The 17,116-nt window shown below is 32.0% G+C and overlaps 1 long non-coding RNA gene across 1 annotated transcript in view; it reads right to left on the bottom strand.

Annotated features, from left to right (window-relative positions):
• The window catches only part of LOC143258552 (uncharacterized), a 53,622-nt gene that overhangs the window by 31,854 nt on the left and 4,652 nt on the right, over nucleotides 1-17,116 (bottom strand). The window lies entirely within an intron of this gene.

The raw sequence follows: 17,116 nt of genomic DNA, 5'->3' as shown, positions 1-17,116 counted from the left end.
ACTTGATTTCAAAGGTTAAACTGCAACCTCTGAGCCCTCATAAAGTTGTCAAACCTTTGAATCAATCTTTCAAATAAATTGCGACACTTTGCGTTTTATAGTTAAAAGTTTGCATGACAGAATAGTGCCCCCCAATGGCTCAGGATATGTCTTCGAACTTACAACGCTAGAAACCGGGTTTCGATACCTGTGGTGGGCAGAGCACAGATAGCTCACTGAGTAGCTTTGTGCTTAATTCATAAAACAACAACAAAAAAACCGACAGAATAGCTGTTGGTATTCAGTACATAAGTGGAATTTCACTGTAACTACTTGGAACTCTTCAAGGTTTACGTTGTTGGAGGTTTGGGTTAAGAAAGTGTGGTGTAGAAGAAGGGTTAAGATCATGATGGAAAAAAAGTATAAGAAGAGAGTCACCTTACTTTATTGATCTTGCGAAACAACTTTCAAACCAAAATAAAAAAAAAAGCTACAAACGTAATGAAACTAGGGTACAAACTTCAATGTGGGAAGAGAAAATGTACCTTAATACGAAAGCTCTCCCAAGAGTACGACCTACGTATTGATAGAAATATGCCACATATCACATTTAACTTTGTGGAAGTTTTATAGATGAAAAGGAATATTAAGGTGCAGATATAGACATTAGAGTCCTCAATATGTAGTACCTAAGATACCATTTACCGTCTGTGGCCAGTTGTGAGTAGATAGTTGTTAATAATAACGATAAAACAATTATAAAACTGAAACAGCTTAGTGGAGCCGGACTACTGGGGGTAACTATGTCTTGTTTTTTTTATTTCTTGTTGATCTCAAAGTTATACAGTGGACAATCTATGTTGTGCATACAAAGGGTATAAACCTTCAGACTTATAGCCTAACCAATGAGGGGTTGAGGGTAATAAGCGCACTTATATCTAGTATTGATGATTTCATATTCCGTAGTGGTAGTATATTTATAAAGCTATATATATATTTTAGGCATGAGAAAAAATAGAGCCTAATGTCTATCACTTGGGCTACTTTTGTCAGACCAAATAATGATAATACAACCACTATCCCATGTTCCTATTTCGGAGAGATTAGGGGAGTGGTAACGACACCCATAAACCACAAAACAGTTTTACAGCCCAGTCACTAACCGCTGGGCTGCGATTGGTACGTTAGTTTTTAATGTGTTTAAAATTTCACATACGTTGAATAAATTGTTACTTCTCATAACTGCTTGAAAAGAAGTTTCTGTTAATGTGACTCTGAGAATGTATTGGGAAGAGATACAATACTTGTTTAACTTCAGTATTCGTTTCATCTTTTGTTTTTTTCAAATAAACATACAATATACAAAATATACAATAGCTTTAACAAATGATGAAAAGATGTCTAACGTTCGATAGAGCTTTTTATTTTTGATCAACTAGTTAAGGACCAGCCTGTTTTCAGGATTTATGTTTTCGTGCTATGTGTCTGTTTATGCAACTTTTTTAAAAGTAATCGATGCAATAATTATATTTTTATTTCAAACATGAAAAACGGCTTTTTAACGACTTCTGTGAATATATTTGTTTCGGGTTGGTTATTATCATGTTTGTTGTTGCCAGCACTGTTTTTCTTGTTGAACTTGATTGAATTTTTCATCAATTGTTGATTAAAGTGTTTTCAGATGAAATCTTATCAAAGTTTTTTAGTTATTACAGTAAAATAAGAAACTTTTGGTGATTCATATTCTAAAAATGGACAAAGTAATTCATACTTTCACTGAATATCTTCTCTGTATCTAATCCCCCCTTTAGTAACACAGCGATTTGTCTGCGAACTTACAGCCATAGAAACTGTTTCACTATCCGTTGGGGACAGACACAGATAGTCCAGTGTGTAACTTTGTTCAAAGATTTAAATAAGTATCTAATTCGTGGTACAGCTTACAAATAAGTAGAAATACAAGTTAGATAAATATTTTAATCAAATAATATTTATATGAAAAACGGTTGTTTGGGCTGAGAAAACACTTTACATAGATTATGTAAAGTGTTTTCTCAGCCCAAACGAGCCGTTTTGCATATAAATTTCTCAACAAGTGGGTTTCTCGTCATCACTGATTATTGTTTCAAATAAATATTTAATTAGTTAGGTTCTGTTTTAAGTTTTATAACAACTCTTTTCTTCTCTTTGAATAATTTGAAGTAAATAGAAATTTAAAAAAGGATAATAATATTTTAATTGTAATTAACCATATATTTTGAATTACCTAACACTAACTGCTATACTTATCTTTCCTTTAAGTTAAAAATGTGAGTTTAGAAACGTTAAAACATAAAAGAAACTTGTTTCGTGATAGCACATACTTCCTAGCAAACGTGTCTTTCTAAAACGTTTTAAAATAATGATTAATTCTAGTAGTTAAGTAAGGTATTAATTTCTCATTTCTTTTCAGCGGTTATTTATGAAGGAGAATTAGGAAATATTAATTAATCAAATTCTAAAACTCAAAAAAATATCGATATATATTTAGAGGAAAGTATAATTTAGAAGGTAAATGAAAATGATAAGAGGGAGAACGAAGGGTTGTATCCTTTTCTTTTTGATGTATCCTAATCAAAAACCGGTTACATTTAGCTTCGGCCCTCACTGGTAGCTGCAGCTCGTTAATCAATGTGCTTAACAAAAGAACATCTTAACAGACAGTGTTTTGTTTTTCCTGCTGTTCTTCTTGACAAGCCAATAGATAGACAAAAGGAGAGAGAGATTCTTCCTGTTTTCTTTCCATTAAAACTCAAAGCTCATTTTACAAGGTATTAGAACTACTGAAGAGAATTTATGATGCTTTAACTTCTTAAAGATTTTGAACCAATTCCTAAGATCTAGTCTATACTGATGTATCAGCATCATATGCTAGATAATGGGGTCTTAAAGAGACAAAACCATCCGCATACAAATTTATCTCATCTACATTATTTCCGCTTCAAACTAGAGGTGATTTACGCTAGTCGATAGATCCGCTTCCCGAAGCTTGCTCGTTAATTTAAAACATTCAATTTGATTTCTCTAACGGACTAAGAGATCTTGGTAACTGTTTGCCAGTCACTATAGCCTACTAAAAGGTTCCGGTAGTGGATGTTCGTGAATTACTGAACGACGAACTTTTACTTTATCCGATTTAGATTATATCTGTAGACGTGTGTGTACTCGTCTGTTTATCTGTTGCTGGATTTTCGATACTGCTGAGATAATATGTTTGTACGTTCTTTTTTTGTTTTGTCTTTTGTTAGCATTCTAAAATAGACGTAATGAGATAGGAAACCGACTGCAATTTAAATGTTTATTTTTACAGGAAAGTTAATATGAGCAAAAATAACAATTTACTTAATTTTCTTCACAATTTTAAACAGTTAAAATAATATTATTATTACCTAACAGATGACGCTTATTGTTAATACAACTATTCACAGTATAAAAGTGGAATAATTGTTATTACGAATTACTGTTTCATGTTCCACACAGTAATTTTTTTTACAATTCATAACAATTTCTATATGAAAAGACGTAAATATAAAATTCTCAAATACTTAATAATCAAAAAATAAATTTAACTAAACATTAATAACTTTAAACTCTTGCTATTTTGGTTAAGCTCAATGGACTGGCTCTACAGATTTAACACTTTTTGATTGTTTGTTCATTTGTTTTTAATTTCTCGCAAAGCTACACCAGGGTTATCGCAGATATCCTTTTCTGATTTAGTAGTGTAAGACTAGAGGGAAAGCAGCTAGTCATCATCATCCACAGCCAACTCTTAGTGGGATTGACCGTCACATTTAATAACACCCCCAATGTTGAAAGGACGAGCATGTTTGGTGTTGATAGGGATTCGAACCTGTGATATTTAGATTATGAGTCAAGCACCCAAACCACCTGGTCATGCCGGGCTTAACACTATTGAAATATCTTGTACGACCAGTTAGTTTGGTTTGGTGTTTTACGGCGCAAAGCGACTAGACTATCTGCGCTTAAATTAGAAACTACACTGAATAGCAAACTATAGTGACTTGAGTTACAGAAAGTTCAGTTTTCAAACTGAAAAAGCATTCTTGTAGTTGAAATACTCAAATAAAAACAAATATTTAAATTCAATCTACATTTTAGGGATACTGAAGCAAACTTAGAAAAATAGTGTTCTTTTTTGTGCAATATGCTATTAAATGTTTAAAGTAAAATTTGTTTGATTGTTATAAAGCCTTTACTAACTCCTATCATTTATCTTCTGAGAAAAAGGTTTAAAGGAAAATGAAATTGCTTTTGTCTTAGCATAGAAGTATGGCTATGATATAAGCGTAAATTGCGCACGTGTATTAAAAACTCTTGTTTGTTTAATTTTAAAGACAAAGCTACACAATGAGCTATTTGTGCTGTACCAACCACAGGTATCAAAACCAATATTTTAGCATCATAAGCCAATAAACGTACGCTGAGCTAATGGAGGCATATCATGAGCATATATCTATAGGAAAATAGCACAGAATACTATATAAATGTTTCATTCTTTCTTATTAGTTTATGTACTGTTAATTATTTTCTTTATCATACTGCATCATGTTTATAATAAATATTGCTAAATGTGATTTGTAATGTCAATTATGTTTTAGTTTCTGCTCGTGAACAATAATAAACTTAACAATGAAACTCAATTAGTAATTTTACTCCAATAATGGCAAAACTAAAATTAGAGAAGTAAGATGAAGTAACATGGGCATGAATAACTTGGGTTGAATATTTAGACTTTTGACAGCAGCTGTATACAATCTATGACCCTTCTAGCCTTCGTTAATTTACATCTAAGTTGGGGGAAACAATTTCGTGGATGAACGTAAGCGCTATTTATACACCCAGAAACACAAGAGAGAAAAAAGGCTCATTAGTGCCTTCCTATCGTACATATTTCAGTTTCTTTACATGTGTAAATCTTGCTTATGAAGCTGAAAAATGTACTGTCGTTTCAGAATAATTATAGAATTTCAAAGACTGTTTCACCTGAGTTAGCATGTTTTTAAGAAGAAAGTAACTGACTGAAATGTATTCTAATGTGGTTGTCACAGAAAATTAGATAGCCCTGAGAAAAATCATTGGAAACTGAAGATTGATATAGGATATTCTGTAGATAATGTTTCGAATTTTCATATTTCCAATGTTAGTCGTCTATTTCTAATGTTTTTCTAAGCATATATTTCCTCATGTTTCATGTTCTTGATAATCGTTACATGAACTATATCTTGGTTAATGTTCACTATTATTGAAAAGTGTTACAACTAGCTTATCTTGCCTGATAATTTTTTTTTTTTTTACAACTCTAACACTATTAAGTGTCAACTATTTTGTTTATTTCAAATTTTATGTGGAATTAAAATATTCAGTATAACAACGAAGATGAGCGTAGGGAATAAAATATTTTATAATAGTGGTTTTGACTTGCTGAAGCTATAATATTGGAAGTTCAGTACTCATTAATTATTTGTATAAAGTATAAACGTAAAGTCAAATATTTGATAAAGTTACGAAGTTGCCCATCACTTTTTAGTTATACGTCGTTATTTAGCATTGAAGAGTGATTACAAGTCAGTAACTGCTAAATCTATCGTGAATTTTAAGGTTCCTTTACATATCCTGCAGTAACAATTACAAACTTAGGAAAATAGTTTACCAGATATAGTGTGATCTTTGATTACAAACAACCAATAAATTACATTTCTTCATTTATTTATTAAAAAAAAGTTTGTAAAAAATGAAAAGGTACATTTATGAACAAGTGAGTATGCACCACTAGTGGACTAACCACTTTTTCGTCATATTGCGAACCTATATCACCCTAGGCACCAGATGCAATGTATAACATGAGCATCTGACATACACCCTCACCTTGTAAAGTTGGCTTACCATGGTTACCTTATATTTTTTGTACGTTGTGACTGTTTGAAATGATTCCATATTTTATAAGCTATAGCAGTTACATTGCATTGTAAATTATATTTTGTTTAGACTTTTTATAAAATGTTTTGCCCTTGTTGCACTCATCGATAAAATGAAACCTGAACAATATAAAGAATTTATATCAAATAATTTTTGTTATCCAGTAACTGATCGTATGTGTTGTGGGTATAACTTCAACATTGATTGTTTTACCCATGATTGTTTTACAAAGTTAAAAGCTGTGATAAGATATTACTGTGAGGCGTATTATATTTTTCGTCACTTACGTTTAACTGGCCAAATATGAATTTTCAATTAAAAAATAGACTAAAAGATAGTACTTCCACACTCGATTTGAGGTGTCACTTTTATAATCTATCTTATCTATATTACTAACCAATGGATCGTGCTTTGCCAGTTTATATTTTACACCGTTAGATTTTATGTTTCTTAAAGGATTGCTATAATTCAGAGTTTCATTTAAGTTTTCGAATGGTGTAACTCTTTTAGCCTGATTAGTTCTATTGTTGAGTGAAACAATTCACCGCTGTTGCCCACCCAAAAGCAAGTACTACGGAAAATATTTTATGCTCTTCTTACTGGAAGTGATGATAAAATACGTAAACTTATTTCAGCATTAAAGTAGCGTCAAACATATTAAGACGTTTTACACCTTACGCATAGAAGATCCTTGGTTTTGAACAAGACCTTGAAGTGAGTATCATTGAATATAAGTTATGGAAACCAATAAAGGATTTTATGAACTTGATCTGCAAATGACGTGAGCAGCGAAAAGATTCAAGGAAAGGCGAAATAGGTAAAATTGGGTGATCCAATGAAGTGAAACTTTTTTACTGAATATGAGTAGTGGAAAGTTATGTGAGAAAATAAAGCTGACTCATAACAAACAAGAAAATAAGATTGTGTGCATGAGCCAAGAAACGTATGTTAGTTAGATTTGTTTGTTTTAGAGCAAAGCCACATTAGGTATCTGCTATGGCCACTGTGGAGAATTGAACCCAATAATTTATTGCTTTAAGTTCCTTAAAATTCCGCTGCATTATGTTAGTTAAGAACAAGAGAGCAAAGAGATAATGACGCTTTGTGTAAATAATGAGGAAAGTTGCGAAGACTTTCATTAACTCAAAGAAACTGGTTTTCACTGTATAAGTTTAGTTTTTTGTTGTTGTGATGTTTAATAATATATATTCCATCAAGCTTTCTACTGCGGTATCTAGAAATAAGTGAAGTATATGAATATTCTTTTTCAATATATCGACTGAATTTTTAAATAGAAAACTCTTAATAACACTGTGGACAGGATTTATTAACTAACGAATTCGTGATTCCATTCAAACAGAGATTACAAGCAAGAAAGATATCGATATCTTCACGACTGTTACCTGTTCTCAAAATTTACTATTGTATGTGATTATGTTTATGATAGTTTATTTGTAACATATAAATGTATTGATAAAATAATGAATTTAAATAATCTTTCTGATTTTAAGTCTTAAATTTAACCGTTAATTTTAGTTTACATCTCAGGGATCGTAAAATTGAGCAAAATTTGAGTAAAATACCTGCTTCTAAGTTTTGGAGTAAGTTCTGATTTTGTTTCTCATGTAATGTTTTTGAATTAAGGATAAGTTTTATATATTACATACCCTCATAACTGCAGATATCTTCCCTGCTATAATGCTTTCTACTATTTCGAGTCTGTAGCAGATTGTAACTATATGTCCTATATGTGCAGGCCTGGCATGGCCAAGCGCGTAAGGCGTGCGACTCGTAATCCGAGGGTCGCGGGTTCGCATCCCCGTCGCGCCAAACATGCTCGCCTTTTCAGCCGTGGGGGCATCATAATGTTACGGTAAATCCCACTATTCGTTGGTAAAAGAATAGCCCAAGAGTTGGCGGTTGGTGGTGATGACTAGCTGCCTTCCCTCTAGTCTTACACTGCTAAATTAGGGACGACTAGCACAGATAGCCCTCGAGTAGCTTTGTGCAAAATTCCAAAACAAACAAACAAATTCTTGCTAAGCAACATGATATAAAAGCCATTGTTGGACGCATTGTTAACAAAACGTGCTTCTTTCCTCTTCAAGATATGGTAGTTACATTTCTTTTCTATGTGAATTTCCGCTAGCTTGCCTAATAAAAAAGACGCGCATGTGCACAAGCACATGGACAAATAATAAAATATCCAGCTGCACACCCTCATGGTCCACTTAGTGTGGGCGAAAAATGTAAGGTTTCTAGGTCCTTTCTTAAGCTATAGCAGTCACACGCACACAGAGATAAGCACGTACGTGTCTGTTTGCAATTTATATTTTTAGAATAAGGAACCACTTCTGTTCTATATCGTTTCTTGCTAGTTTTCCTCATTGAAAAAATGCTCACGCACGTGGATCGGATAAGATAAGTAATCAAACCTGGTGCACACCTTCAGGGTCAACTTAGTACAATTGCAAAATTTCAGGTTTCTAGGTTTTTTTTCTTTGAGATAGAGCAGTCACATATTCTTTTGTATGTGTTTATTTGCTTCCTTACCTCACAAAAAGATGGTTACACGCATACGTTCATGGATAATTATGAATAAAAAGGTTCATACCATCAAGACCATTTAGTATTTCTGCAGAATTTTAAGTTTCTAAGTCCTTTCCTCTTGGAGTTATGGCGGTCCAACACAGACACAGACCCACCCTTTTATTATTATACACCCTTGTGCAAATTAATTGAAACAAGACGGCAAATTACAATTTTTTTCACATTTTTTGCGTTTCATTTCTGAGAATCCAAAAATTACTCACAAATTAATACATGATATGACCGCCTTTATTTTTCAGAAGATCATTAATCTGCTATGGCATCGAGTCCACGAGTTACCTGCAATCTTTACTAATTTTTGAATCGCGGTACCACACCTGAATTATGATCTCAATTAGCTTATCTTTCGTAGTACAGTCTTTTCCCGAAGTCTTTCTTTACAAATCGCCCAGAGATTTTCAATAGGATTTAAGTCCGGAGAGTTTCCAAGCCAGTCCAGCACCTTTATTCGCGTTGTAGTCATAAAATTCTTCACAAGTTTCGATGTGTGGCACGGAGTCAGATCTTGCTGAAAAATGCCAGATCCATCTGGAAATCTCTTTTTCAATTCTGGAACGACTCTACTCTGCAAAACTTCGATGTACTGTGGTCCTCGCATCATACCTTCTACGATATGTAAGCCTCTGATGCCATAGTAGCTGAAAAAGCCCCAAAACATCTTCTTCAAGGGATGTTTTACGAACTGATTGATGTGAGATTCTCGAAGTTTCTCACCTGGAGATCTGCGAATATGCAGACTTCTTTGACCCTGTACGATGAAATAAGTCTCGTTACTGAATAACACCTTCCTCCATTGTTATAGCGTCCAGTTCTTGTATTTCAGACCCGATTGATACCGTTTTTTCTTCATTGAGTTGGTAAGAAGTTGTATTTTGACTGGTCTCCTTGCCCTTCTAACGCAATTTCGAATGACGTATAATTCCTCAATATTTCGTCATATATACCAAGAATAGATCGACCGTACTGCAAAACATAGCTAATGACGCCGTCTGTGTGAAAAAAATGACTATTAAAGGAAATCAGCGGGTCCAGCTTCTTGCGAAACTTAGAAACAAATAAACAAAGTATGCATATTTGCTAACTGTTAAAAATGTAGTTTATATTATATTTTCACCTTTTCTCCATTTATTTTGTACCAGTCCTGAATATATGAAATGTTTCTGTTTCCATCAAAAAAATGACGCTAACTCCAAACACTCAATTGAATTTTAATTTTATTTTTTAGAATCTTTTTTGTTTATAGAATTAACATAAAAATTAAAATTTTCATATAACTTGATCTTCCTCTTTTTTAAGCCTTTTTGAGTACACTTATTTGTTATTTAAAAGCGAAACTTTCTAATACATCCAGCGGACATCCGTTATCTATCATAAATATATCGCATATTTTTTGAAACACTGCCTTTATATACTTTAAAAAATAAATCATTCTTGTAAAAAAAGGACTACAATTATGTTTAATTACAAATAACTTCCTGCGAATTACACGCAAGCAGAAAAACATGATCCTTAAAATAAACTAGAAAACTATAAAAAAGGTATTAAAGTGAGACCTTGTCTAAACTTGTATTTTTTATCTCTATCTGTTTTGACAGCTAAAATCAATCGTGAAACAGCTCATTAATTATATTTGCTACCCTGCATAATCAATCAATCGTGAGACATCAAGACTTCTGGTCATTTGATACCATATGCAACCCCGAAATGTGTCTTCTGATTACAGGGCCCCTCTTTCAGGTGTCTAGACAAACATCTGACATAGATTAATTACAACTATGTAGTAAGTTGTATTAATGTATGCGATTCATATATCTTTATACTTGAGCATAGTGAAGAGAAATCTTAAGTGTTATCAAAACCTTTTTCTCCGTTAGGGGGAAAGAAAAGAGGTGTCAAATGTACCTCAAGTTATTGCATTAGATGATAGAAATTAACTGAATTATAATAAAACTAAAAAAAAAAACAAAGTGGGAGTAACTATCACAAGATAAATATTGCTGTGTTTGATAATATCTGTATAAAATTAGTAGCATTTCTTTGTTAATGAATGTAACTAATTGAGGTTGAATTTTTCCATTAACTGCCTCTGTGTAGAGTTAGACAGCGATTCGGTTTCTGTGGTATATGTAGAGAATAAGAGAACGTTGGTCAGAGGTATTACGATTTCACTCAGATATATCAAATATATTTGAATGTATCCTATAGAAATCGAGGATTACTGATATTTTGGCTTAAAATTTAAAATATAAATATATAAACATATTTGTTAGTACATAAATATTAGTACGAATGTTGTAAACGTATTTGTTATTGTTAGATATTTTGTTTCAAGAGTCTAAGTGTTTTACTCTTCATCAAGACTTGTAGAACATTATTTCAACTCAAATATATGCTATACAAAACGTATGTCTAATTACTTATTTTCATTTATAAGATATATAATACCAGCGTGTAAATTATTTTGATTATAAGTTGAAATGTGAAAAATGTAGAATACATTTAAACGATACTAGCCTCAGATGCATTACACAAAGACAGATAACCACGGCCTTTCTATCTAAACCATTGTAAGTGAACTGAGTTACAGGTATTTCTTTTCATGAATCACATGAATGAGCTAGTTGACAAATTACTTTATGGAGGGAAAGTGAGCAAACGAGTACCTCCTTTTTTAAAAGCTATATATATATATATGTAAAAGTTCCTCTCATTAATTTTGCAATCAAATCAGGACTAAAAGTGGGAGATGGTATGATGTGAATGTTAAATTTTCCGGTCTAGAAAAGAGTGCCAGCAAAATCATAAGGAAAAGTTACTGTGACATCCTTCCCAAAATGAAGATTTGGAACGGAAACACTGGAAAACAAAAGGAAATAAACAGATCTGTCGTCTAATTTTTATTCCATATTTTTCATTTTAAACTGTTAAAATATCAATATGCGTAAGCTACAGTATGTGTTTCTTAATTGTTTACTATTTCTACTTTTCAATTAAAACTTTCATTACTCAGCCAGTGGTAAAAGATTATGTTTAGTTTTGTCTTTCTATTTCTTAGCAGACAAATAGTTCTCTATTTTAGAAGAAAATTTTTCTTTAAATATTATATATGACAATTAATATCACACTTTTGCTTGCTTATTATATTGTTGTTGCTAAGCTCAACGCTACACAAATGATTTGCTTGTATTATTCTCACCAATCTGATCCCCTTCATTATTACACTAAATCCATTTTTTTAAGTTGCAATATATTAACTACCATAATTGTTATCAGTAAAATAAATTTACATAATTACAAAAATGCTATTAATATTTCAAAATGTAACTTCCATAGAGAATGATGACAAATTTGTTTTTGTCGTAAAAGCCATCTAGATCCTAGAATCATTTTAAAAAAATCAGATCTCTCTTTGGTACCTGTTAATCATAACATTGACAACACAGTTACGAATCTAAAAAAAAACTATGACAAAAGTAACATCACTTTTGTAGCTATTTACAGGTAAGTATGATGGCACTTGTAATTGGAGTCATTTCCACTTGTGATTAAAAACACTATAGGCTTGAAAGAGCAACTTTTTAGAACTTACTATTTTCGTTCGTGTACTATAACACATACTACCACAAATCAGCATCCAACAAACAGTTTTAAAACTTTTGCCTTCAGGTGCAGAAACCTCTGTGAATGGCACTAAAAATGTTTCAAGTCTGGAAAGTGAAAGTAATATTACTAATAATATTTTGTTTAGAAACGAAATAAATGTCAAAACCTCTTCAAATGCACACTCATGATGTTGCAGTGGTTTTTTGGATAACATTTACTTGTTACAAAAATATAAACGTGAAGTGGAAAAGAGCCAAAATAAATAAATTCTTATTTAAGGCAAGCGTTAGATTTACCTCTAAAGTACACACAAAAGCTGACAGTTTGTATAAACGCTGTAATAATAAAATAAACAAGAGATAATTGTGTCTTATACCATCATCATTAGTTATTTTCCAACTGTTAATTAGCTACACAAATCAGTTCATTTAAGCTGTTTTATAGAACCGGGATTTTACGTCTTAGGGTTTTACTTGTTCTCCTACATGTCAAGATAGAATAATCATGATTAAAACTGTTTCGAATAGTTTGTAAAAATATCAAACAGATCCTTAATTATTTTATGTTCCTAACCTATAAACCTGAAAATTCTGCGAGATTGATTTTCTTCGTCTGCCAGCAACAGAGGATGTAGCTTGTGGTTGAAAACACGTGTTCTAGTTCACTATTTAGTTGGTACTAATATCGTAAACTTCCGGTCAGTATCCTTAATATGTTTATTTAGTGGAATGTTATTATTTTTTGACTTTAGTAAATACTGTAAATTTCTTGCTGTTTTAGACATTTCTCTATCCATTTGATAATAAATCGATTAAGTACTTTAGAAAATTTATTATTTATTTCACTTTAGTAAATTTATATAAAATGTAATTACATGCATTTTTGATAAACATAATTTGGTTAGTAATTAACGACTTTCTTAGCTTGATGAAGAAAATGGAGAGCTAGCACACTTCAACTTAAACATTTCCACTCAATCGACCTCGGAAAGACTTCGTCTTTCAAAGGAAGGAAGTACTTCTCCATTTACAAAAGGACCAGAAAAAGTTCCAACTCTTGATAAATGAGATTGTCAGACCTTTTATATAATTATAGAAGAAAGAGAGATAATCCTTTTTCATTCTATTTAACTCTAGACAAAACTCTTTATGTGCAACTTGGGGCTCACCAAACCTTAGGAAATAATCACAAATATCGGTGATGATCTTTGAAAAAAAAACACTTTTATAATATATACACGAAGTTATTCAGTTAAATTAATCAATCATTCTACACTACGGTATTTGCTAGAACGTTCAAACTCATGTGTATGAAAGTCACATTATTTGATTTCGGGTAATTAAAAAAAAAATCAAAAATATATACATATGTTTGTTTTTGAAATTCGCACAAAGCTACTTGAGGTCTATCTGTGCTAGTCGTCCCTAATTTAGCAGTGTAAGACTAGAGGAAGGCAGCTAGTCATCACCACCCACCGCCAATTCTTGGGCTACTCTTTTACCAACGAAAAGTGGGATTGACCGTCACATTATAACGCCCCCACGGCTGGGAGGGCGAGCATGTTTGGCGCGACGGGGATGCGAACCCGCGACCCTCAGATGAGGAGTCGCACGCCTCAACACACTTGGCCATGCCGAGCCGTGTACACATACACAGAAACAGACGAATATGTTTTCAGTTAAGCGATTTCGTTGAAAAAATCCGTGTTTTCATAGTATTAGAGAATATACTTTAAATACAGATAAAATGTTTTTGTTTGTTTGTTTGTTTTGGAATTTCGCGCAAAGCTACTCGAGGGCTATCTGTGCTAGCCGTCCCTAATTTAGCAGTGTAAGACTAGAGAGAAGGCAGTTAGTCATCACCACCCACCGCCAATTCTTGAGCTACTCTTTTACCAACGAAAAGTGGGATTGACATTATAACGCCCCCACGGCTGGGAGAGCGAGCATGTTTTGGCGCGACTCGGGCGCGAACCCGCGACCCTCAGATTACGAAGTGCACGCCTTAACGCTAAAATGTTTTTTAAATGCTTATTTTTATATATTTAAATTTATATTCAGCTTAAAATTCTTAAATTGATTATGGTGTTGAAAATGAAAGTTGTTTAACTATTGATAATAAATTTTTCAAGAACACAACTTTTTATTAATATGTAATGTTAGATGAAATTAGAGTTAACCTGTATGTATATTTTTCATTCCCATTATCATTGAGTTTCTTGTTTAGTAAATGGAGATGAATCAACGAATAAATATTGTTAATATTAAAATTATATTCCAATAGGACCGAATTTTTTTGGAAAATAAAATTACCACACACTTTAGGTGGAAAAAACAGAACAAAAAAACTTACTGAGAGTAAACAGTCTGTTGGAAAGTGAAACAGTAGATTAACTGAACGTAATTATGAATATGAAGAATTAATTACAAGTAAGCTATAATTTGTGAGATAAAAATTGCATATAACAAACACTATTCTAAATCTGTATTTACGATACTATACTTAATTTAATTACGAGTTTCTTCTCTCTCATGTTACTTTGCGTTAAAGCAAACCAACCGAACAGTGAAACTGTGCAAACGTTAGCTTTTGTTTTGAGTTCTTTGTTGCTAACTCTTGATTATGGAAACAATAACGTCTGCATGAAATTTCGTATATTTGATTTATTAGTGAGAGAAATGTACTGGGCAGATTAATGCTAGATGTGTCGCGTATTGGGCATTGTATGTGTAACGTATTTGACAGAGTTAGTGCCAGGTGTAAACTACACGTTGCTCTTTCCCGCTAATTAAAAGTGAATTAAGATAACACTTATGTTTTAGAATCTTAATATAAAATCTATCAGCGATATTTTTGGTCGATTACAAGAATTAATTACAATTTCTATTATATTCTTAGAGGAAAGACGTCTTTGATTATTTCTTTGTGGTTTTTCTCTGTTTCTATCGATTTTTTGAAATCAAATCTAGACTACTGCGTTCATAGTAAATATTAGTTTTATTACAATAAAGAAGAAATTGATGCTTTAGTATCAAAGTAGTTAGTTGACATCAAATTATTTTATTGACCATTCTGTTTATTTAGTAGATTTCTGAGAAGCTCTCTTTCTATAGCTTGCTTAAATGGCTACTTCCAGGAACAGTGTAACACTAATATTTAACTATCATTTAATATTGGTTTTTCTATATAACGTATTGAGTTGTTCATGCACTTTAGATTTAAATGAAAGAATTACTCATGAAAGCTGTAAATATACTCACAAAAACTTGAATATCAAACTAAAAACTTCATTATGAAACTTTGATTCAAATTTCTAACTATAAAATACTTAAGCAAGAATAATGAACACAAACTTAATTAGCCATTGTCTACAACATTGCCTTTTGAAATAGTTCAATCAAAATCCTCACAATATTTGGACAGGATCCTTCATCAAGAGCCAGTGATACCAAAATTCCACAATGCAGCATTTTAACAGATTTTATCGAAATCGTCACAGTGAAACATTTAGAGCAAAATCCTCATAATGAACTACATAAGTTAAAATATTTACAATGAAATATTTGGATCACAACTGTCACACTGAAAAATATTATTCTAGTTAATCATAGAAAATTAAACACTTCCACTGGTATCCTAAGAATAAAACACTTATATTAGACAACGAAATTATATTAAACAACGAAATAATTGTACCAAAATTGTCACAATAAAAATTTGTGTTGAAAATCCAAGCAAAAAAACATATCTTTATCTTAAACATTCTACTTATGTCATTAACATGGAACGTCTTATTATGAACTGCACCTAATAGTTTCTTCATGAAATAATGGAATCAACACCCTCTGTTTTATTTGGTATACGATATTTTAAAATATCAAAAAACCTTGTCGTAGTCTACGGCAAAATCATTCTGGATTTTAAACCTTACACTATACCACAATCTGAACTATGAACTTGTTGGACGTATTGCTTGAATGGACATTTTCAATTTACTTTGCAGTACGATATTATAATTTATACCACAAACTTTGTCATGAAACATTTTATCAAAATCTTCATTAAAACTAATCTCAACAAAAACTATATTATTTAAAAAAATGGTTAAGTTGCATCGCAACTCTAATCAAGAGAAAGCCGTAAAAACTCTCATAAAGAAAGAGTTAAAGCTGAAAGCAAAGCAAAGGTTGAAATAATCAGGCGTGTTGATCCTGATAATCAAAATGAAACACACTCAGCGTAAGATTGTTGCATAAGTCACTATGCAACAACTGAGTTAGAATTTCACCAAAAAGCAGGGGAAACCCTCACAATGAAGCATTAGAAATAGAATCCTTGCATGTCACGAATGTATTACTTAGTTAACTGTAGCGTATTTGGGACTAAATGATACATCTGTGAAAACATTCAGTAACAAACAACATGTTGGAAATGTTTGTTATTACGTCGTTTGTTCATGTTAGGTTCGTTCAACGTAAAGAGAAAATTCTGTGAGCGATGAGGAGCAAAAAGTGTAGCCCTAACTCATGAACCATGCTTTAAATGTATATATGTATTATATATGATATAACACATATGTTTGTTCCAATTAAGTGATACAGTTATAAATCTGCATGAGCCAGTATACACTATGAGGTATTTTATTGAGTCATATACATCATAATACTACATAGACATATTTATTATAACGTATCTGTGTCTCTGATATCCTGTTTAAATGTAAACTTTATTACATTTTTATGCAAATTTTATTGTTAAATGTTCAATAAATTATTTTGCATTTTAATGTGATTAAAAACAAATGTATGTTTTTAAGTTTTATTTAGACGAAATATTCAAACGGTAGTTGATAAGTGAGCTGTTTTTACCTAAGTTCTGCTATTTTCAAAAAATAGGGAGTAGGGCGTCGTAGCGCCCTCAGGGATTTTGCGTTCCGTTTAGCCGT

This window comes from Tachypleus tridentatus, chromosome 8 (genome assembly GCF_004210375.1).
Source record: "Tachypleus tridentatus isolate NWPU-2018 chromosome 8, ASM421037v1, whole genome shotgun sequence".
Lineage (NCBI taxonomy): Eukaryota > Metazoa > Arthropoda > Merostomata > Xiphosura > Limulidae > Tachypleus > Tachypleus tridentatus.
The sequence above is the reverse complement of the archived record's forward strand: the minus strand, read 5'-3'. Positions and strand labels throughout refer to the sequence as shown.